The sequence below is a fragment of the Phragmites australis genome, chromosome 2, assembly GCF_958298935.1.
Source record: "Phragmites australis chromosome 2, lpPhrAust1.1, whole genome shotgun sequence".
NCBI lineage: Eukaryota > Viridiplantae > Streptophyta > Magnoliopsida > Poales > Poaceae > Phragmites > Phragmites australis.
The window spans coordinates 29,523,411-29,530,819 of NC_084922.1; the positions used below are offsets into that span (position 1 = coordinate 29,523,411).

Sequence of the window (7,409 nt, forward strand, 5' to 3'; positions counted from 1 at the left end):
GCTAAACACCATACATATATGAATGATAAAAAAATTGGATTTTATCACCCTGCTTGAATTTGGAAAAAGGGATGTTGAAATTGGCCTTCTTAGTCATCTATCTGGAGGTTTCGAACTATCATGGTATTGCCTACCCCTAGCGGGAGGTCAGGTGGTATACTCATTGGGGCTAATACAAATACATTTGAGATTGCTGCTATTTCGAATGGTAAATTTTCAGTGAAATACCATCTTCAAAATAAAACGGACTATTTTATTTGGTCCCTCATAGCAGTACATGGATCAACACAAATGAATCTCAAATCCTACTTCCTTGAAGAGTTGGTAAATATTTGCCATGATAACCCACATCCTATGCTAATCGGTGAGGACTTTAATAACTACCACAGAAATAGTGAAAGTAGACGGAGTGTCACAAACAATTTATTAGGACCCATCAGTAACAAAATAGACACAGACGGTTGCTGAGACAGACGAGTCAGTAACATCCCCTCCGTCTGAGTGCGCCAATATTCACATGTGTCTCTTAGATAAATTTAGATGGGTTTTAAGAAAACCACTCTGTATGTCACAGCTGATTTCTTTTAAAACCCGGTTGTGTCTTCATGCTACTCATAGATAGCAGAAAATAACAAACCATCTGGACTTAACAACCGTCTTTACAATGGTGAACATATAGATGGTTCATTGTAATACTGTATGTGTCCCTAAATTATTGGTCTTAACCCTTTGATGTGGGTTTTTCAGACAGAGACGCGCATGAATCTTCAGACAACGTGCTAAGCTTCCCCTACGGGGCAATTCCTTTGGAGCTACCTCTGTTGGAATAACTAGAGATTAGTATTTACCTTCTTTAGCTCTAAATTGGTAGCTAGATTTACAGAACATTGCGTCCAAATATTTGAGCTTCTGTTTAACTCTGCAGTGCGAGTTTCCTCTATGGGGTGATTTGTTTGGAGCTTCTTCTACAGCATGAGCTTCCTCTGTTGGAATTCGTAGAGGTTAGAATTTACTTTCTTTAGCTCTAAATTGGTAGGTTGATAGAACCATAGATGAAAAATATTTGAGCTTGTGTTCGAGATTCTGTTAAAATTACATACGTTTTCTTTTTCTAGTTCAAGATCATTATATTGCCTCTAAAATTTACACTTAAAACAATTCTTTAGGCTGAAAATTAAATAACCATTAACTTTTGGAAATTATAGATGGTCGATTGAAGTTGGATATACCTAGAGAATTGTACTTGTGATGAGTTCCTTAATAGCATATCTGGGTTCATGCATGTTGCTGAGTCAAATCTGTTGAATAGGTATAGGAAATTTATGTCTTGTCCTTGTATTGATTGCAGAAATAAGAGAAAGTTTTCAAAGGCACATAATATACACGCACATTTGATTATGCATGGATTCACACCGAACTATACATATTAGACCAAGCATGGAAAAGAAGCCATGAATGACTCTGGTGGTGATATGCATGAAGCATGAGAGCCTGAGTGTGATATGTATCAAGTTATTCCAGATAGGGATATCAAAGAGATTGTTGATGACTTCATGGACCGAGGTGATGATATTCTTGAAATTTTGGAGCAGATAGTTTGCAATGCCAAGGGCAATGATGAATACAATGATAGAGAGTTTGCTAAATTTCAAAAATTTGTGCAGCAATCGAAGGAAGAACCTTTATACCTGGGCTGTGAGGAGTAATAAACGTTGTTGCATGTGGTACTCCTACTTTTGAAATTGAAGGTAATCAATGGGTGGTCTGATAAGAGTTTCACTGCCTTGTTACAATTGTTAGCAGCATTGCTTCCAAATGAGAATCTGCTACCAACATCCACATATGAAGCAAAGAAGACAATTTGTCCCTTGGGATTGGAAGTGGAAAGAATCCATGCTTGCAAGTAAGACTGTATTATTTGTTCTGGAGAGTATGCAGGATTGCATGAGTGTCCAATATGTGGAACCCCTCGATACAAGCAGCATAATGATGGGGGATGCTCGAAGGAACAATGGTGATGTGGCATCTTCCTGTAATACCTCGGTTGAAGCGTTTGTTTGCCAATTGTTCCATTGGCACAAAGAGGGCCGTAAGAATCATTCAAACCTGCGACACCCTGTTGATTGTGTGCAGTGGCAAAACATCGATATGAAATCCGGGGAGTTTCTCGCAGAAGTAAGGAACATTAGGTTTGCTTTGAGCACAAATGTAACCTGGCAACGACGTCGATGTGTACCTAAGACCGTTGGTTGATGACCTTAAAATACTCTAGGCAGAAGGTGTCGAGGTATGGGATGAGTACAAGAGAGAGTACTTCAATCTGCATGCCAAGTTGTTTTGCACAATCAATGATTTGCTGGCCCTTGGTAATTTGTCAAGGTAAACTATAGAAGGTAGCAAAGCCTACCCCCAATGCATAGATACTACCGAGAGTATGTGGCTAAACAACTCAAGAAAAATAGTGTGTATGCATCATCGACGGTTTTTTCCCAAGTCATATCCATATAGGAATATGCAGAAAGAATTTGATGGCATGAGAGAGAATATGATAGCTCTTAGGCATTTCAGCGAGCGAGAGATCCATGATCAAGTGAAGAACACCAATGTTGTTCTTGGAAATAGAAAGCGACCTAGCATTGATGAAAAGGTCATGTTGAAAAAGAAACATATATTTTAGGAGCTACCTTACTGGCCACACTTAGAAGTGCAACACCGTCTCAATCTCATGCACATAAAAAAGAATGCATGTGAGAGTCTCATTGGTACCTTGTGCAATATCCCAAAGAAAACAAAGGATGGTTTAAACACACGAAATGACTTGATCGATTTGAACATACGGCCAGAGCTTCATCCCCCAAAAGATGATAAAGGTGGAGTACACGTCCTCGTAGCTGTGGGATATTGGAAACTTTCAAAGGAGGAGAAACAATAATTTTTTGAGTTTCTGCATGGTGTGAAAGTTCATTCTGGATACTCTGCTAACATAAAAAACTTTTTTCCATGAAAGATTTGAGACTTATTTGTATGAAGTCTCATAATTGCCACGTGATGTTGACAAATATGATTCCTATTGTAATTAGGAATATTTTGCCAGTCACAGTTAGAGAGTCAATCATGAGCATGTGTTTTTTCTTTAATGCAATTACCCAAAAGGTCATTGATTCAACAACACTAGATACCCTAAAAAAATATGGTCAAGACTTTATGTCAGCTTGAGATGTATTTTCCGCCTTATTTCTTTGATATTATGGTCCATGTCATTATGCACCTATAAAGGAGATAAAGTACCTCAGTCCAGTATTTCTACATTAGATGTAGAAATACTGGACTGAGGTATGAGAGATGCATGGGCATTCTAAAATCATATGTAAGGAACCGATCTCAACCGGAGGGCTGCACAATTGAATGCTATACATCTAAGGAGGTTGTTGAGTGGTGTATCGACTTCATTGATTCATCAGTGTGCTCATATCTCAACACGAGGGCCGACTGGCAGGTAAAGGGACCATTGGAAAAAAAAAAGCAATAACTTCTGACCAGAAGTCTTATGCTCAGGCTCACTTCCTCGTGTTGTAACAAATGTATGAAGTGTCAAAATATATCGAGGAGCACAAGTCATTGTCCATTCAAGAAAATCCGAAAAGGACCGATGTATGGATAATTAGTGAGCATAAAAAAGGTTCAACACTTGGTTTCGAGATAGAATCCAATCGAGTTCTTGCACAAGTCAAGTACTTAAGAAATTGGCAAATAGGCTGATCTTAACAATTATGACATGGCAAGGATACAACATCAATGGGTACATATTTTACACAGCCAGACAGGATTAGAAATGTACAAATCAGAACAATGGTGTGCACATATATGCTTATGGCAACAATAGGCACAAGAATGCTTACTATGGGCAGATAGAGGAAATATAGGAGCTGGACTATATAGGTTAAAGATACCCCTGTTTCAATGCCGTTGGATTCAGGACCCAAATGGCTTGATGGTGGACAAGTACGAGATCACTATTGTTGACCTATGACATGTCAGATATAATGAAGAACCATTCGTTCTTGCTAAGCATGCTACCCAAATATTTTATGTGCGTGATACATTACAAAAGAACCGACATGTAGTTCTCAACGGGAAAAGGCGGATCGTCGGAGTTGAAAATGTCGTTGATGAGGAATACAATCAATTTGGTGAAGCTCCCCCTTTTGATGATATTACACCATTTTTGTAAATTGCAGACTATATATTGATGAAGTGATGTGAATATGTGTTAATTCTAAAGTAATGTTTGTGTTGAAATTAATTTCTAGCATGTTTCTGTTGAAATTCCAGTGTTGAAATACCTATGTTCGAATTCATATGATGTCCATGTTCAAATTTATATTATGTTTGACAACATATGACAATTCTAGAGACACATATGACAATAAGAGGACAGAGATGGACATCAAGTAACAAATTGTCTATGTTCATATGACACAGATGGACATCAAGAAAATGCCGTGTATTAGTATTGGCTCTCCTAAGCAGTTTGTGCCTTGGTCATAGACGGATATTAAGAGGAAACCGTCTATGGCATATAGGGCACAAAAAAGGGCATAGAAGGACAGTAAGAGAAAACCATTTGTGACCAGTAGTGTGGGCCCATAGGGCACGGAACATGTGACAGATGGACATTAATTAACACCATATATGAGGTGGTAAGACACAAACAAACATTAAGAAAAATCGTTTGTGCTATGTATTTTAACTTAACCACATATTCTATTGTTCATCCACTTAAACAGATCTTACGCGCGCTTCGCATTCTCCACCTCTTCACTCTGGTGGTGCTCACGCACTCCTCCTCCTCTCCACCATGGCGGTGCTCGGGAATTCCTTCCTCTCTACTACAGCGCCTGTCGGGCCCTCCTCCTCCTCCTCCTCTCCATTGTGATGGCGCTCGGGAACTTGTCCTCATCATCATCCTCTCCGCTGCCATAGTGCTCCTCCTCCTCCCCCCGGCGGCGCTCAGGATCTCCTTCGACACTCCTCAGGTATTGCTCGGGCCCTCCTCCTCCCCACTGCAATGCTAGGGTTTGCTAGTTGAAAATATTTCTTCATTGGTTATTGCTTGTTTTATGGTACTGAATGTTGGCTACTGAAGTCATTTGTATAATCTTAGAGCTTTGTTTAGAATTCATGATTTTTTTTGTATTTGTTTCTCTAGGATTAGTTATGTATGCATAACTCTAGCATGACCTCTAGTTCAGACTATAGTAGGGTTAGTTATGTACCCCTAACTACTAAATGTTAAATTTTTGGTAGTTCACATTATTTAGTCAGAATACTATAATGCAAGGCTAAAAAGAGTACAGCCACTGTAGGGGTTAGTTATGTATGAAGGCAAGAACAATATTGATAGTTATGTATGATAGAATGCTAGAATTTTTTGTAGTCCACATTATTTGGATTCAGTTGTAGTGGATTTTCAGTTGCAGTAGATTTTTAGTAAATAAATTACTATTGTACTTGCCTTCATATTATTTCTCTCCTTTTGCTAATGCAGTTCAACTAGATAACATCAAGTTGTCAATCTTCATTGTCATCCTCTCACGAACATCCACACTTAGATGGAGGACATCATAGAGATACAGCCACCTCAGGGGGTCTAGAACAACGTGTTAAGACGAACACCAAGTGGCCTACAGACAAAATTGTCATCATGGAGGTCAATGTCGCGGGGCTACCTATGACCTCCTTATAACGAAGAACTATTTTTGACATGTATGTGGCCTGGTTGCTAGGGAGAGTATGCCCTTGATCCTTAAGAAGTGGAAACTCCTTGGTCAATCAGAGGTAGGACGAATTTTTTGTGTGCCTTGAGAATTATTTGGAGATACCACATAATTTGAGGGGTCTTGTGATGAGGAAAGCTTTGGGAATGATCAATATGGCTTGGAGGATATTCAAGAGCCAACTTGTTAGGAGGTACATTGATCTCAATCAGGAGTAGTTTGAGAACTGTAAGTTCATAACACAAGAGGATTAGGCTAGGCTGCGTTTGTGGAGATGAAGAGCTCAGATGATTTCAAAGCTGAAAGTAGCAAAAACAAAGATATTCGGGCTCGCAACAAGCACAACCACAGGCTGGGCACATGTGGGTACGAGGGGGAAAATCCTTCAATGACAGAAGGAGGACGAGAAAGCTGAGAAGGAAGGTCGATCAGTGCCATTTGCTAACATCCCTGATGGCCATGCTAGAAATTGGTTGCAAGGTAGGGCAGCTGTTGTGTCTAGTGGCGATATCAGTTTCTTGAGCAGCGAGACCCAAGAGGTCTCTAAAAAAATAGAGAGAAATAGCTAGAAGCTAGCCAAGGGTCCTTCACCGGTGTTAGGTAGAAGAACATCCTCTCCATTGCCCTCGGAAACCCTTAGCATCCAGGTCGGGTTTGAGGACCTTCCAGTTACGAGGGTTGGATATATGTATGGCCTGAACACCGTTATTTGTATAGGAAGAGGAAGAGGAATGAGCCCGTGGACATTGAGCTGCTGTCTCAGAGGATGCCGGCAGAGGTCACTGAGGAAGTCCTTGCCAGTGTGCCCACCATGCTGTAGGCATATGGAATTTAGATTGTTGTAGGTAGTGGAAGCGGTGTTGTTCTGGGAAAGAGTAGTCATGCACCCTCATCATTAGGCTCGGTGGTTTCACCATTGAGATCGCAAGGGGTTAGGTGCAGCCACTACAGAAGATGCTACATTGTTTTGAGGTGCGACAGGGCAATGTAGTGGTTGAGGTGAACATTTTTCATCGCAACTTCATGGCACATAAGTTGGAGATCCCACCTAATGATGATATCACAACTCTAGGGGAGGCTCTCCTACAGAGTATTGAATGGAAGAAGAGTGACATACAGTTGAACCCTCTAGCGCTCAACACTCTTTCCTTACTGCCGATTGCTCCCACATATCCACCTCCAACCCCTATAGCATTTTCAGCACTGACAAACTTTTGTGAACCTACTAAGGAACCTGGAGCTAAGAGTGTTTAGAAGGAGACTGAGGAATAGCAAGTGCAACAACATGATGTCATGCAACCTATTGTGCAGCAAGAGGTGGCTAAACAACAACCACATCATGTCCAGTAGAAAGAGGTGGTCTAGGAACATCCACATGATGTCCAGCTAAAAGAGGTGGTCGAGGAAGAGTCTCGTATGCCAGTCATGGACCATGGTACAAACCCAAAATTCAAGTATAGAGAACCGATCCTTTCCGCTACTGAACCCATAGCAGCAGGTCCTGCATGTATAACTCTCCATAAATATTACATTGACCAATGCAAGAGGAGAAGGGTAGAAGTCTTCGTCAAATTTGCCAAAAACCATTTCTACCATGGTGACGGAGGCTACTTCCCTGTCGACTTCAATAAT

The 7,409-nt window shown here is 40.5% G+C and overlaps 1 long non-coding RNA gene across 1 annotated transcript; it reads left to right on the forward strand.

The window, feature by feature from the left end:
- The first annotated feature begins 761 nt into the window (after positions 1 to 761).
- LOC133909990 (uncharacterized) lies at positions 762 to 2,175 on the forward strand. Its single transcript, XR_009908476.1, has 2 exons — positions 762 to 1,001; positions 1,349 to 2,175. It is a non-coding gene; the product is annotated as an uncharacterized LOC133909990 (long non-coding RNA).
- The last annotated feature ends 5,234 nt before the right edge of the window (positions 2,176 to 7,409 follow it).